Raw genomic sequence first — 16,441 nt, 5'->3', positions numbered from 1 at the left:
GAATAAGCACTTCACCATTTAACAGGAGCAGAGGAAGTCACTTCATCACCGGCCTGTCGCATGAATTGCTGACATAAGAAACTTTTCCCTACCCAGAAAACCACAAGCACCGAGCGATTGCTTATCAGTTGGAAAATGCCTATTTCTCCTCCCACCACCCCTCCGCCGACCACTGACAGTCTCATATCTGGAAATCAAAGCCAGTTCTCTTTCAGGAACATTTTGGTGCTCTAAGCATCTGAACTCCAGTCATCTTGCACTAATCCTAAGGAGCAAACCTTTTGCGAATCTGTCAATGGCATATCAATTTACTTATAACTATTGCTGTGCATCTATTATCCATCTATATGACTCAAAATGCCAACTGTCTGATACCTGAACAGCAGTTCACTGGATATCATTTTTGAAAAATGTTAGGTCAAACCCACATCTATTATAGAAGATCTTGCGGCTTAGGATTAGAAAGAGAGAAAGAGAAAACCCAGAATCAACCTGTCAGTTACTAAGTCAAGCTACAAATTGCTCCTAGAATTAATTCCTACCTATATTTAAAAAAATAACTTAGTGACTCTGTATGCTTAACGCCTTACTGGAAAGAAGAATCGGCCAAAAGGATAGAACACATTGGCAGGGGCCAATTAACATGCAATCATCTAATTGATGAAGAAAGATAAAGGAAGAATTGGACATTTAGCAATCCTTGCCACAGATATGTAATTTGTGATTTTGGAAAGACACCAAGTTTGATAAACATGACCATTCTGATGCCAGTATCAAATACAAGAAGGAAAGAAAATTAACTCTAAATCCTACTGTGAATCTGTTGCTTTGCTTACAACACTCCCTTTAAGCCTCAGTGACATCTTGCACAGTAGTGTTATCATCTTCATTGCACGAGAATCTGAGATTCATAGAAGTTAAACAAACTGGCTCAAAGTCATACAACAAATATGTGCTGAGACCGGATCAGCCTGATCCAAGGTCCCTTTGTCTTTCCATTTCATGAATCTGGCGCAGACAGTAACCTGGAAAATAACTCCTTTCTCATCTGAACTTGCATTTTGTGGACGAGGTGCAAAGCTGAAATGATGGTCTTGGTGATTTATCAAGGCATCATGCAAAGATTCGAACAGATTGCCACATCAACACTCTAGAATGTTTACTATAGCAGGCTTAAAATAATCCTCCCTCCCCTGCCCCTCTCCAAGCTCAACAAAAGGTAGTTTAGCTCTCTTACACAAAGAAACTGGAACTAAGCTCAAACTCCCTCAGCAACAAATCACTCACATGCTGACCTGAGAAGGAGAGCTGGAGCACTGCTTTTACACCCGCCACTCAGTCGGATAAGCACAGCTGGGCTGAGGAGACCTCTTTTCCTAAATTCTGTTGCCAAGCTGAATTTTATGATCTTCACTGGCAGATGATCAAATACAAACTCTTAACTTACAGCCAAGTTATCTTACAGCAGCTGTTGGCAGAACTAATTTAGAATGCAAATCTAGCCCTTAATCTATGGGAAAACTGTTGCAGTGATGGATGGCTTTTGAAGCAATAGTTCATGAAAGACACCCCTGATGCCTTCTAGTATTATGGAAGGAGAAATATTTAGCTGCCATTTGTGTTTATTTGTTTTCTTTTCAGCAATTGCCTCTATAGGGCGAATTAGAGCCTCATGGAAAGAAGTCCAGGTGTTTAAATCTTCCTCAACTCTCTTTTCCACATAAATAAAATTGAGATCAGAAGACAGATGTGTAGACTGAGTTTCAGATAATGTCTTCTTAGGACCTCGGACTCTTCCATTTTAGGCTAAGTCATCCAGAGAACAAGGCAATGGGGATGTAACAATTTGCCTAGATTTTTACGCGATGGCAAGAAAGTAGGAAGGTCGGCAGCCATCACTCTGCCTCTAAAGAATCCGGTTACTCTAGGTATGAATTATCAAATAAAGTTGATAATATTTTTTTACTTTTTGTTCATTTAACTGCTGGTGAACAGTAACCCTGTAGAACACCTAACACTTAAGAGGTCCCTGAATCATCCCACAGCCGTGATCCTCATCTTTTCCATGGCACAAAATCTTAGAAAATATTCACTCCTGGTTATTAGGAAGTGTCATAGTATTCTATTGAGTTACTGAAGAAACCTGGGCTTCTGTAATATCTATGAAGATCTCACCTTATGGCAGCTGTCAAGAGTTGGGGCAAGAGAAAAATGTATGTCTCCATCTGTTCCTGTTTTGTTAGGCACAGAGAATAATTATTGTGGATCTTCAAGTCAACTCAAAGAATTGGCAGAATAAGAATAAAGGGAAAGTGCTCTAATGGGTAAAGAATTCGAAAAGGGAAGATACATCCACTTTGGGTTTTTTATTGTTGTTCTTTCAGCTTGGATTTGTATAGAGAGGAGAAAAGTTTGTAGTCTAAGTAATTTAACTTCGAAGATTAGGCTAGAAACTCTCTTTAACCCATGATGTACCTCTAACTAGTCACTTCCACATATGCTCACTGCTCCACATGAGCCGACATGCACAAAGGGAAAAGCAAAGTGGCGCCACTGTTCATGTCTATTTGTGATCCCGCTTTGCCCTGACCAGATGCCACGGCTTGTCACCCGCTAGTTTTCTTAGATACATAGTTGTCTCTATTCCTGATATACATGAGTCTGCGGGAGACTGGGGCTTCCGTTGGGATTCGGAAAATACCCTGAAATCACTGGGTCTATTTTGGAGGCAGATCTAACATAATTTGCATAGTATTGAACACAGGGTGTGATTCCAACATTTTTACCAGATGAACCAAAAATGGGGAGCTGGAGCTGGATCTATTACAGTTAAATATTCCCGTATGTCCTCTAAGATGAGGTGCTGCTAGAGCCCTTGATCATCCTAAATCTTCCTGGGGATGAAACAGTGACAACTTATCTGGAAACAAAGCTCACTTCATTTTCATTTACCGTTCCCCTAACCTAACTAACATGTGGGTATTTACATCACTGACCATTCATCTTATTTGTGGATGCATTACATGATGGAAGGCCCTAACAATGTGTTTGGTATTAAGTTACCAAGCAAAGCCTGGATCCACTGTGAAGCCATCTAATGTCCTTGGACAGACCAAATATTTTGAAGTCAGAAAATAAAGCAAGCTCACAGGAGGGAGACCATATTTGTTCACTAAGGGTGAATGAACTAGGGCAAAGGGAGCTTCTTCCATCTCCCCTAAGAATGTCTCTGTTCCTTGTCATGGGACTTCCCTGGTTTGAGTATGAAAGAAGAGGAAATTGGGGGAGGGCTGACATATCATAAAGCTTAGGTGAAATGAAGCTTCGACATCGATCTGTCTATCTATCTATCATCTATCTACCTCAGGGGAGCATCCTGATATTTACTTAGCCATTAACTTATACACTCAATAAATATTTATTAAGCACTACATATCAAGCACTGCTTAAGTACTTGATAAAACAGTGAATCAAACAGACAAACAGTCTTTGTCCCAAGAGAGCTTATATTCTACTTGGCAGTGGACAATAAACATAATAAATAAGTAAATCATGAAGTATATTAGGATGTAATTAGTTCTTAGGGGAAAAACCATCAGGTAAGGAGAGGAGGAATGGCAGGGGCTGAAATCCTAAACACAGTGGTTGCATCATGAGATGATAATATTTGAATAAAGCTTTAAAAAATGTAGAAATCTGAGGAAAGGGAATTCCAGGCAGAGAGAGAGAGAGAGTCCATGCAAAGACATAGAGGTAGGAATGAGCCAGGTGTATTCTAGGTATAGTAAGAGCTCGGTTGGAACGAAGTTGAGGTAAGTGAGGTATTTGCATCAGGAGAAAAACTTAAGGGGATACTAAACAATTCAGGGATCAAGATGAATAATATTTTCATATTAATTTAAAAAATTAAATATTTAATATTTAAAAAAATTAAAACCAAAACAAACAAAATCTATTGTGGACAAAATATCCAAATTAAGTAAGACAGGATCTGACCCCGTACTTGTACAACCCTGCCTCACTCGCCTGGTTCCAGTAAAACTTTATCTACAAAAATGGGTGGCCAGCATAAAGACCACAGTCTGCCAATTTTACCTCTTTACTATTGCATTTAATATTCATTCTGATTACTCACTTTTTTAGCAACCCTTATTAAAGTTTGTGCCTGAGTGCCTCAATTGCCTTACTCCAGTCCTGGCCCTGCAAAAGGGGCCAATGTGTTTGCAGAAGAGCACCTGAGGGGGTGATGGGAGGAGAAGAGGTCAGAAAGGCTCCCGAAGTCCATATTTCATAGGGTTGGAGAGCCAGTCTAAGGATTTTGCCTTTTAATGTAAGGGGAACGTACCACATTGGAGGATTTTAAACAGAAAAGCCATCTGGTTTCAACTTACCAAGTTAAAAATGTTGAGTAAAAGGAGTAGAAGCTAAGAGAATAATTAAGAGGATGTTTGTAATCATCTAAATGAGAGTTGATGATGGTGGCTTGGACCAGTGTGGTAGCAAGAAGGTGGTGGAGAGGTCAGATTCTGGATATATTTGGGAGGTAGAACTAACATAATTTGTGTAACATTGAACCTAGGGTGCGAGATAGTAAGAAAGGGTGATTTCAATATTTTTACCAGATGAAACAAAAACATGGAGCTGCCATTATCAGGGAAATGCAGAAGGGAATGGGCCTATAGTTATGAACATTTTCAATCTGAGTTATCTCTCAGCTAACCAGGTGAAAATAGTAACTAAGCCATTGATATTCAAATATGAAGTTGAGGAAGAGATTTCAGCTGAAGAAACAAATATGGGTGCCATTTTGAAATCAACATAATTAACTTATTCCTCTCCTCCACCTCCAGATACTGAAGTCATTCTCCTGTAAACCAGAATTGAGAAACTTTTTATAGAGAATACATCTCTTCATGAGATAGAACTACATTAGTGCCTACTCTTTCAAGGTTCTTCAGCGATACAGTGGTTTGTTTAAAAACAACAAAAACCCCACACTGATTTATATACCTTTGGTGGAAATACCTTTGATACAATCTCTGTTTTCACTGAGCTTTTAATTCTCAGCATTTTTTTTTAATTTAAAGATTGACAACATGTTTCAAATTAGAGATTACATGGTAAAATTTTAGTAACTGGATCCCACCCCAAATGTCTCACTTTCCAAAATCTGCATTAAATTTTCTGCCAACATGAAATGTGCCAACGAACTACAATGTAACTAAACATATCCACCCGGAAAACACTAGACAAAAAGAAGGAGAAAACTCTTGAGTTATTCAAAATAAAGGTCTGTCCTTTCATATCAGCCTCCAATAAATTGTAATGAATTTTTTCAGACAACTGAGTGTTTTATGAATATATAAACACAGACCCTTCTTTGGGGCTGATGTTCGAAGTTTGGCATTAGGTTATACGCTGTGGCTACTGTTTAAAAGTAAAAAAAAGTCACATGGCAGGCTAAGATGCCAAGTTCTTTGTGGCAAACCATTTGACTAGCCTCTCTGGGCTAAGATGAGATGAACTATTCTGACCTACTCTTCATTATAACATCCAGTCTGCTGACTGCTAATAAAGAGCCACAACAGTGGGTGCATATATTCTCGTTAATTGTTAAACCTGCATAATGACATAGCATCTCTCGCCCGAAGCGATCAGCTCCTATCCTGGTAAGAGAGCCAAGACAACAGATCTATCAGTGAACCAGCTTGAGCTGTTAGCTCAGCCTTTAAAAACCAAACCCCATTTAGTGTTGTGTGGTTTATATACTTCTGCATGGATTTCTTTCTTGTTAAGGGATGCCATTTGCCCTCATTTTGTTTTGGGGGTTAAAGTAAGAACTAATAATACCCGAATATCGGTATCAAAAGAAAGCAGCAGTCTCTCTCCTACTGTTGTCCTATTACACACAAAAAATAGAAATATATCATTATCATAGGAAGTCCAGCCACACAGGAAACTTTAGGTTTTTCTAATTCATCCTTTTTAAGGGAAAGGCATGAAATCTAGTCAAATCCGCATTATTTTGTAAGTTCATATTCCATTCAGTTTTCTTTATACTTTGCACTCTAAACGTTAAAATATCTCTTACGCTTCTCTAAATTATTGTTCTGGATTTTATAAAGTAATAAAACACAACAAAATGCAATAAAAAAAGAAAAAGTATCTTTGTGGGATGCACCGAGGACATATTAAATGTTTATTTAATCATACGTTTATTTTAAATACTTTATGAAATCAATAAATATTTTACCATGATAATGTTCTATCATTGCTGTAGTACTTATCTGAACATGCTCCTGTTTTAAGAAATAGAAGTTGGCTTAGAGAAATAAGAAATAATTTTACTTCGCATAACATATATTGCAGACACAGCAAAGAGTAATGCTGAGTTTGAGCAATTGATTTTAAAACATTTACTTCTCAATGTCTTTTTAAACCATGAAGATAGCTACTTAGTGTTACTTAAAATAAGATGAAAATTAAAGATAAATATTCCCTAGCCCAAGCCAAAACATAAAACAAAAAACCTAACTTAGGAAACCATTAAAAATCAACAAAATTAGACTTGCAAACATTCTACTAAAACATATGCTAAACTGTTTTTTTACAGAAGTCCTGAATATTCATTGAATTATGATTCGTGGGATTTTAATTTCTACAATGACTGCATTAAGAACGGAAAAAAAAAGTTGATATGAAAGTAAGGAAACAATAGATCATAAGCTACTATTTGAATTAAGAAAGCCAAAGCATGAACATAATAACCATATCGCACAAATGATCGAGCAAACCTTGAGAGCTATTTCAGGAGAATATTTCATAGGAGAAAGCAGAGTTAAAGTTAGACATGACAACTCAATGAGACCCAAATGTAAATGATAAAACCGTCGACAAAAGCCTTGAAGGGAAACGCTTTCCCCATCGAGGGATGATTTGTACTGGCCTCCAGGTGTAATATCATGTGCACTGATGAGCTGATCAACAGAACAGAACTTCTACCCAGCTGTAATCAAGAGTGATTGATGGTTGGGACAAAAAAGTTGATTATCATGACAAGTTCGCTGATGCAGAGAAAATAAGCCCTGCCTGGGAAATGGATAAAAAACCTGTTAAGAGACTACCTTCTGAAACCTTATTTATAAAGGCATCTGAGAGAAGGTGTAAGTTGTACAGACCGATCTGATATCCCGATAAACCTGGTAAGAATAAATTTTCCCTACCTCCACCTCCACAGATTTCCTATGGAAGGAATTTAAAAGCTCATTTAGGCCCAATACATAGTAAACCACATACGCTCAATGTTACCTGGGCAATTCTTAAAAGTTCTCTCTCTGCTTCTCAAAGTATTACTGAAACATCACAGGTGGACGCAGAAAATTAAACTTGCATAGCACACCAGGCCTCCATTTACCCTCCGCAGCTCCCTCCTCACAAGGAATAAGCTCCCCAAATGACTGCAACCTTTACCACTATCACATTCAATTAACATCAAAACATAGATTTGGACTGAGACAACAGATCCCAGAGGCAGTATTTAGCATCTGCAATGAGGTTTGGCAGGCTTGAAAAAGGTGAATCTGGGCCAGAATGGTGGGTGTACAACAGTGTTCTAAAACAGTGGCTAGATTATACAGAGATCTAGAGAGTACGAAGGAAGGCATCCATGTTTTTCAAGTTCTGGTTCTAATGTCATATAAGAAATTCTAGCACCGTAATCCTAATGCAGTGTGTAATTTATAGCATGCCTGGTACAATTTTAATCTCCTGAAGCTCACAGTAAAATCAAATGGCCACTTTTAAACTGGTCATCATAAGAAACTTACTGTGAAGGAGATAAAATGAATGGATATGTTCATCTCATCTATAAGGAAACTTTGGCCCTGTGGACCCTTGAAAAAGGTACAGTTACTCTAGTTAATTAATACAGATAACAGGAGTCAGTGAAACAGACAACAGATAGCAACTGTTAAGAAAGCCAGGATACAAAGGGCTACAAAACCCAAAATGACAAAAGAATAGACACTAACATAAACTATCATACATAAATTTTCTTAAATTCCTTTGCTCTTCTGCCCAGAAACAAATCCCTCTACTGTCCTAGTTTCCAGGGTCATGGCAAAACTGATGGCTTATTAAATGCTGAATAAACTAAAATGAAATATAACAAAAAGGACAAGGGACCTGACAAATACTGACCATAATATATGGAAAGGGATGAACAAATTTCATTTCTGAGACTTTCAATTATTGGTGATCATTAACCCAGTTTCTACATTTAGTTTCCCCAAGTACTGTTAGTGCCCCGTAATAGATTAAGAAGTGCATATACTTGTAAAAAGATATAAAACGACTGGTGACATTTATAGTAGATACGCATATCAAGCAATTTCTGGGCAACCAGGTTACATCAAGGATTTTCTATTCCATGGCCAACAAAGGCATCATTAGCCAGTGATGAAGTTACCGGTGTACCCTGAAATCTTCAGGGTATAATCATAATGTTAAAGCTGGGAGTTTTTGAATATACTTTTTTTTCCAAATAACCTAAAAATCAGAGATTGCTACAAGGCAAGGTTTCAAAGTCATGAGAACCAGTTTCAAGGCTGTGCTCAAGTCTAGTCCCATGTATTTATCTCCCTTTAAAGTCAAGTGAACTTTCATTTTTAGGTTATAAAGAACAGTTGCTTAGGATATGAATCCTGTATTGCAAAGGGATCAGGCACTGGGGAAAAGGCAACCTAAACTTCTATGTTTTATCAAAATGTAGCAATTATTCTAAATGTCCTCAGTGAAGCTGAAGCGTAGACCATCCTGGAGCCTCCCGTTTCTACCTTAATTTTCTTACGATAGCAATAAAGAAAAATGTTTCTAGTCCTGAGCATTGCATTCAATTATTTGTTAAAAATTCATCGAGGGGCGCCTGGGTGGCGCAGTCGGTTAAGCGTCCGACTTCGGCCAGGTCACGATCTCGCGGTCCGTGAGTTCGAGCCCCGCGTCGGGCTCTGGGCTGATGGCTCGGAGCCTGGAGCCTGTTTCTGATTCTGTGTCTCCCTCTCTCTCTGCCCCTCCCCCGTTCATGCTCTGTCTCTCTCTGTCCCAAAATAAATTAAAAAAAAAAAAACGTTGAAAAAAAAATTCATCGAGTGATAGCTAAGACTTGTAGAGCTTTCCTAACGTTAATAGGCTTCCCTGCTTCATCTTTGGGGCACACACGGACAACTGTCAGTTCGTTTAATTGGAAACACACCTCTTGCGTCGCCACATTCTACCTTCCCCATATTCTGCCCTTTTATGCTTCGCTCATGTTTAGTCCTCTTCTGAAAACTCTGCCTTCAATAGGTGTCATTGGATGGAACAGACTCTCAGCACAGAGTCTTACGTGTTCCTTCAATATTCAGTACAATCACATTGTCCCTCAAGTGGGACTCAGTTTGGAAATGTGTTTCCACATTCCAGCAATCTGTACTTCTCGCAAGCTAGCAATGAGTGTGTCCACCTTGATTAGCTTCTGTAGTGGGTGTAGAACTTATGTGACCAATTGCCTCAGTTGCAAACTGTCAGCTGATGCTGGTGCAAATCCCAAAATAAATTTCCCTTGGGGCATGTCACCTGGTATGACAAATAAAAGCACTATGCTGGGACGTAAGGGCTGTTTCCAGCCCCACCAGCTATTTCAACAGCTTAGAAATGGTGGACAAGCCAACTCGTATTCTGACCTGTGATTTTGCCATCTCGACAATCTCTAAAACAGACAGAATGACTTCTTAGACATCTCGAAGTCCTAACACACAGCAATTCTTTGAGGTGCTCACAGTCCTCTATAGAAATACAAATATCGCTTCGATTACCAAAGGTTATGTAACACATCTACTCATACCTTTAAAAAAAATTTTTTTTAATGTTTATTTATTTTTAAGAGAGCATGAGCATGAGCGGGAGAGGGACAGAGAAGGAGACACAGAATCCAAAGCAGGCTCCAGGCTCTGAGCTGTCAGCACAGAGCCCAACACGGCGCTTAAACCCAAGAAGTGCAGGATCATGACCTGAGCCAAAGTCAATGCTTAACGGACTGAGCCACCCAGGCGTCCCAACATCTACTCAAATCTTAAACCAACTTCTCTTTCTAGAGACAACGCTCAAGTTTGCCATGTCTAGGAGAATCTGATACAAAAGTGAATTTTATTATTTTGTTTTTCTTTGTTTATAAAGGGAAAAAAATAACTAGAGAAATAGGGACTCTTTTACAAAGAGTTCTCTTTTCTCAGTCCCTTACCCTTCATTCCATCCACAGATGAAACTCTGGAATATCAAAGCCTGATTCAGAGAGTCCCAAAATATCCCAATGTTGAAGTTTTATTTTTAAAAGCCTGCCAAAGAGGCACGATGCTTAACTAGGTGCCTGTGCTCTTGACTGGCTCATTTTCTCCTGAAATCTCTAACAGCCAGACCCAATATTTTTTGCCTGGTCCTTCTGTTCCAAGTTTTGTTTTCTGAGAATTCCTGACAGAGCTGTGGGCTCCATTCAGGAAGTACAAGCTGGTGAGGCTGAGCGATGAAATGGGGCCCAAATGCACACTCAGAGCACAAGCCTTTCAAAAGAGATGTCCCAGGCGTTCGTTTCGAACGCAGCCAAACCTACAGCTCATCACCACATGCCCCAGAGCCAGTCTCTCACACGAGGGTGATGCGACAGTGAAACTAAACCTCATCAGGCCCCGGATGTGTCTCCTCTTATAGAAGCTAAATGGCCCTGTCACAGAAGTACTTTTGAAGAAGAAAAAGCACCCGGTAGGAAGGCCACAGTGCTCAGCCCAAACCTCTAAATAGCTCTGTGAGTCCTGAAGACTAACAGGAGACACTGTCTTATGAAAGAGACATTTCAAAGCTGCCTGCAATTTAATTTCTAAGTGGGTCCCCCAGAAAATCCTTTGGGACTTAGCAGCAGCAGCAACGGACTTAAAGAGGTTGAGAACTGCTAATAAAGCAGCTTTGTCACTGACAAGTTGACCCTGTGGTTTTTAAAAGGTAAAAGGTAAAGATTTATGAGGAGTGAGAACCTCAAATCAACACAAAAATACACTAAACACAGGCACTTTCAATGGGGTAGAGCCCTTTAAGTACTTTTCTTGAAGATAGATCTTTTCAAACTTCAGTATTTCTTAAGAAATAATTTAACAGGGGTGCCTGGGTGGCTCAGTCGGTTAAGCATCCGACTTCGGCTCAGGTCATGATCTCACAGGCTCAGGTCATGATCTCACAACCTGTGAGTTCGAGCCCCGCGTCAGGCTCTGTGCTGACAGGTCAGAGCCTGGAGCCTGCTTGGGATTCTGAGTCTCCCTCTCTCTCTGACCCTCCCCTGCTCATGCTCTGTCTCTCTCTGTCTCAAAAATAAATAAAAACACTTAAAAAATAAAAAAAAAGTAATTTAACATTCAGAGAATAAAATAATGATAACCACATTATTCATCCCATAACACAAGAATGAAGTTTCCATTTCACCTGCTATACAGTTTATAATCTGATTGCCTACATGTTCTATTTTATAATTCTTTTTTTTTTTTTATTTTTTTTTTCAACGTTTATTTATTTTTGGGACAGAGACAGAGCATGAACGGGGGAGGGGCAGAGAGAGAGGGAGACACAGAATCAGAAACAGGCCCCAGGCTCCGAGCCATCAGCCCAGAGCCCGACACGGGGCTCGAACTCACGGACCGCGAGATCGTGACCTGGCTGAAGTCGGACGCTTAACCGACTGCGCCACCCAGGCGCCCCTCTATTTTATAATTCTTACAACATGGCTAGAAGGGATGGCTATTAATTTTAAATAAGATGATAATGGGTCCTGTAAATTCAACAAAGAGCCCCAGGACATGTAGCCAACAAAAAAGAAAAAAAAAGGGCAGATCTAGACAAGAGGTTATCTAAATTCTGATCCGATGATTTTCCTACCATCACATCAGCTTCTCTGCTGCATGCTGTACCCCCATGCATACAATTTTATTAACGCTTCTCCTAGGACATGCAATAAAATGCTGAAATCTGAGTGAGGCAACAATATCTATGAACTCTGCTGGGCATGTTTTGAGACTGGAGACACTGCCAGAAATAGGCAAGAAATATTCACGAAATTGCATCAAAGGCCTTCAAAATGGAATTTATAATTTAGGACAAAGTATGTGATTTAAAAGCCATAATAAGATAGTCCATGCAACAATTCCTTTTTCCTTTATAAACTTTCAGCATGCTCATAAAGGAAATTTGGAAAATAAAAGTAGAAAGAAGAGTAGTTCTTCAACTCCAGTACAACCACTATTAGTTTTTTTTTCTCTCCCTCTAAGCAGTATTTCCTTTTAATATCAACCCCCATAAATAATACAGATATAAATATTTAAAAGGTGTTTCTTAAGATATGATGTTACAAATGTTTAATCATCTAATTTGGTCATTTGATAGGAAAAAAATGTTCCTTTTAGCAACTTCATCATTATATTGCCTCATTTGGCAATATAACAGAAGTTAACACGAAGATATAAATTAAATTCAGATGTATTGCTTAACTCCACTACATTTCTAGGATCTAAAATGTAGAAAAATAATAATGAGTTCTATCTTATAATACTGTTGAAAAATATATCAATTATATTGGTCATAATCCCAAGGTTCCCCTTTGAAGGGGTCCAAGAGCTCCAAGGTGGTTTTCCCCTCTGACTTACAAAACAGCCCCTTGACATAATTGATGCTTGACAGTCCTGAGTCATAAATGACATGTTGCTACTACATTATCTCTCAGTAATCTGCATCTACATTGAAATTTTCACCGTGTTTATGATTAAATTGTGTGACTGAATATGGGTGATGCCATTTGAGTGTACTCACAAGCACTTGTGGGCAAGGCCTCACCCAGGCGTAGATGACCTCTACAACAGCTGTCACATCCAGTTAGTTCCAAGAAGGAAGGAGCCCCTATGCCTTCTCTCTGGGAACATGCAGATCTCCAGCCACACCATTACCATAGGATTGGCTGGAGACTTTGGATGGACCTGCTACTCTGCCTGGACCAGACAGAGCAGAAACAGTGGATGAGTGTGGACGCTGACTTTGTGTGGCCAGTGACTGGCCAGGTGGCCCTTGTATGTCTCCTATATTCTCTGCATTTCAGTTTCCACATGGGAAATCAGCAAACATTTTCTTCTGTCTCTAACATATTATGAAACATTAGTGTCAGGAGGTTAATCGTAGTGACTCTTAGATGCTCAACCTAATCATTCTTTAGTTTGGGGCCTGAGACCTTACTTTCCACTCTTATACATACTCATCAAGTAATCATTCTGCATCTCGCTAAATAACCTTGTGTCCATACTGGTCCCGCTATAAGTTGTCTTTCAAAGGTACACTTAATAGCTTGCCCAGGTCAATGGCAATTTATGCTTATTTTAAGATGCTGATAAAATAATTGGACAATTTATAATCTTTTGGTCTTTAACTGGGAACTTTTTGCATAACCTCTATGTGTGTTTCATGTAAATGTCAAGAAAAGTTTTTTTCAAAGAAAAAGCCTACGCCAGAAGAAAGCAATCTCATTTAAAGTACATACAGTATGATATGCCATTTAAAAAGATATCTCCAGGGCCAAAAATAGAAAATGTACTATACAGGAAACAGCAATAGCATAAAACCAAACTCCACAGTTTATAATATGAAGGGTTAAAAGATAAATAAAAGCATAGAGGGAAAGGAAATTGAATTTTCATGATGCGGAGATGAAAAGAAATACAAGCTATTATTTTCATTGGAAAGGGAAGAAGCTTTGAAATGTAAAAAGGTTCATAAGGCAAAAATACTTTCCTATGTGATTAAGGATGCAACCAAGCATACAAGTAAATTACAGTGTTACTTTTTCAGAATAATTCTACGTTTAATAATGGAAATAGGACAATAAATTCCAGATTTACCTGGAAGGAGTAGATGCAGTTGTAACGGGATTATAAAGCCTTTTTCCTGGGATTAAAATGGTCAAATGTGACATGTATCTATATCTATCTAGAAAACATTTGTATTTTCTCTTAATTTAGAGATTATTTTCTTATATGTGGATGAATGGATGATAAATACAATTGATCTTGGCATTCAGTATTGAATATTTTATAAAACTGCTATTTATGGACATGACCAGTCAATAGTAAACAAATCTCATATTTCCTGCACATTAGTTTCCCTTATTGACATAATAATGCTGCAGAGACATTTTTAAGTCTCTAAGAGAGTTTCCACTCCTGTCTTTCAACTTTGCAATAATTATATTTTGTTTGTAAATCATAGGTAAAATGTTGCTATGTCATTTATAAGGTCAATAACATTGGGTCTTCCTGTTTTTGTTAATCTGCAATTTTAAAAATTAACACTGTATAGAGAATTTATATTTAAGCTTCAAGATAAAAATGTAAAAGCAATGAATTCACATGTGTCCAGTTTATATACAGCAACAAAAGTATACTGGGTAATTACCTGATAAATTCAAGTGGCCATAAAATTCAGTTCAAATCTAAGCCAAACATCTGAATGAGTATCCATGCTAGGCAGAATAATGGTATTTAAGTCCTAATCCCTGGAAACTATGAATACGTTTTATTATATGACAAAGGGGGATTAAGTTAGCAGATGGAATTCGGTTGCTAATCAGCTGATTTTATAACAGAGAAATTATCCTGGATTATCCAGATGAATTCATTGTGTTCATCAGGGTCCTTAAACAGGAAGAAGCAGTCAGATAAGTGAAGGTCAGAGTCATTCAATGTGAGAAAGATTCATCTGGTCATTGCTTGCTCTAAAGATGGAAGGGAGTCATGAGCAAAGGAAACAGGGTGACCTCTAGAATCTGGAAAAGAAAGGCAAGGAACTGAATTCTCCCCTGGAGCCTCTAGAAAGAACATAACCCTGCCAACACCTTGCTTATAGCACAGTGAGGCCCATTTCTGACTTCCCATCCAGAACTGTAAAATCACGCATTTATGTTTTAAACCACTGTTTGCCATGGTTTGTTACAGCAGCAATAGAAGATAAATGCAGTAACCATCTAGTGAGTGGTCAAGTCTGCAATTGTGTGATTATGGCCCAGACTGATTAGTCTAACTTCTCCAAATACCTTGGCCATTTTCCTTGGACCACATGTCATGTACATACCTGAAAACAAAACTGTGAGAACGAGAAGCAACTGTCCCCAATAAATACATACTGATTTCTGTATCACCTTGAAACTTCATTAGCAAAATAAATTGCTATTCTCTCATCAAGAAAATAAAACGAGATTACATTTTATAAAACAAGATGACATTTTATAAGAAGAAACTATTATGTTAATGTTAATGCATACCCAGTAGTAATTCTAAAGACTCCAAATATGACTTTGATAGCCATCTACAGAATTAGGAACATTCAAAACAGAAACAAAAACAAAAACAAAAACAACAAAAAAAGGAACATTTGTCTTTAAGTTGTGAGTGACCCATAGCTGGAGAGAACCAACTAAAGACCGAGCCTGGATGTGGCAGATGGTTTTCTTAAATTTAGTAGGAGATTGGGTTCAACGAGCTTGAAGTGTCTTTCTGATTCCCAGTTTACAGGAAGTTTACTTAACACAGAGGAAAATATTGACAGTGAAATTGTTGGCAGGAGGAGATATTGAAATAGCCCCCATTAGATGTAAGAAGCTGACAATATGGCTCCTGGGAGACTTTTATATCATTATCTGATCAGTTCCAAAGTGAAATATCGATACAATTTAAGAAGGAAAGAAATCGAGAAAGAGCCACTTAAAATAGCAATTACAGAACTATATGATTGCTTGTTAAATGTTTAGAAATGATCAAAATTGCAACTTTTGAGTTCAGAACTCTAATTTACAAGTCGAGAGGACTCTTTCTTTCTTTCTTTCTTTCTTTCTTTCTTTCTTTCTTTCTTTCCAACAGTTGGAGGAGATTATTATATAACCTTTATCAGTTGAAAAGATTTTCTGTTATTAAATTAAACTATGGCAAATGTCTTAAAATTCAAATCCAATCAAAGCACTCAGTATTTAAAAACAAACAACAAAACAAAACAAAAACCCCTAAACCGCTCTTTAAGTAAAATGCCATATGTCTAGTATACCCTTTTTTTATATCTACAAATACCATTCAGGTGCTATGCTGGCAATCTACTCTTTTCTAAGCCAACAGAAGAAATATTATAAAACTACCTGATGATTTTACTATGAGTTCATAAGACAGTAGCAATCCTTAAACAAAATGAAACATCCTCACAGAAGAAAAAAGATGCTTTATTATTGTCACGTCTATTTTCTGTGCCTGATTACTCTGTATGCTCTTCTCACCATCAGAGCCCCTACAGGACCCACTTGCCTAGAAAGATGAAATTTTCGAAAGCCTAACATTCTCCAGAA

The 16,441-nt window shown here is 38.1% G+C and overlaps 1 protein-coding gene across 1 annotated transcript in view; it reads right to left on the bottom strand.

Annotated features, from left to right (window-relative positions):
• The window catches only part of ZNF385D (zinc finger protein 385D), a 180,733-nt gene that overhangs the window by 103,056 nt on the left and 61,236 nt on the right, over positions 1-16,441 (bottom strand). The window lies entirely within an intron of this gene.

Source organism: Lynx rufus, unplaced genomic scaffold, assembly GCF_022079265.1.
Source record: "Lynx rufus isolate CCGP_SWC_20201006 ecotype Redwood Valley unplaced genomic scaffold, mLynRuf1.p SCAF_5, whole genome shotgun sequence".
NCBI classification, from domain to species: Eukaryota; Metazoa; Chordata; class Mammalia; order Carnivora; family Felidae; genus Lynx; species Lynx rufus.
Note: the sequence above shows the minus strand (reverse complement) of the source record. Positions and strands in the feature narration are given on the sequence as shown.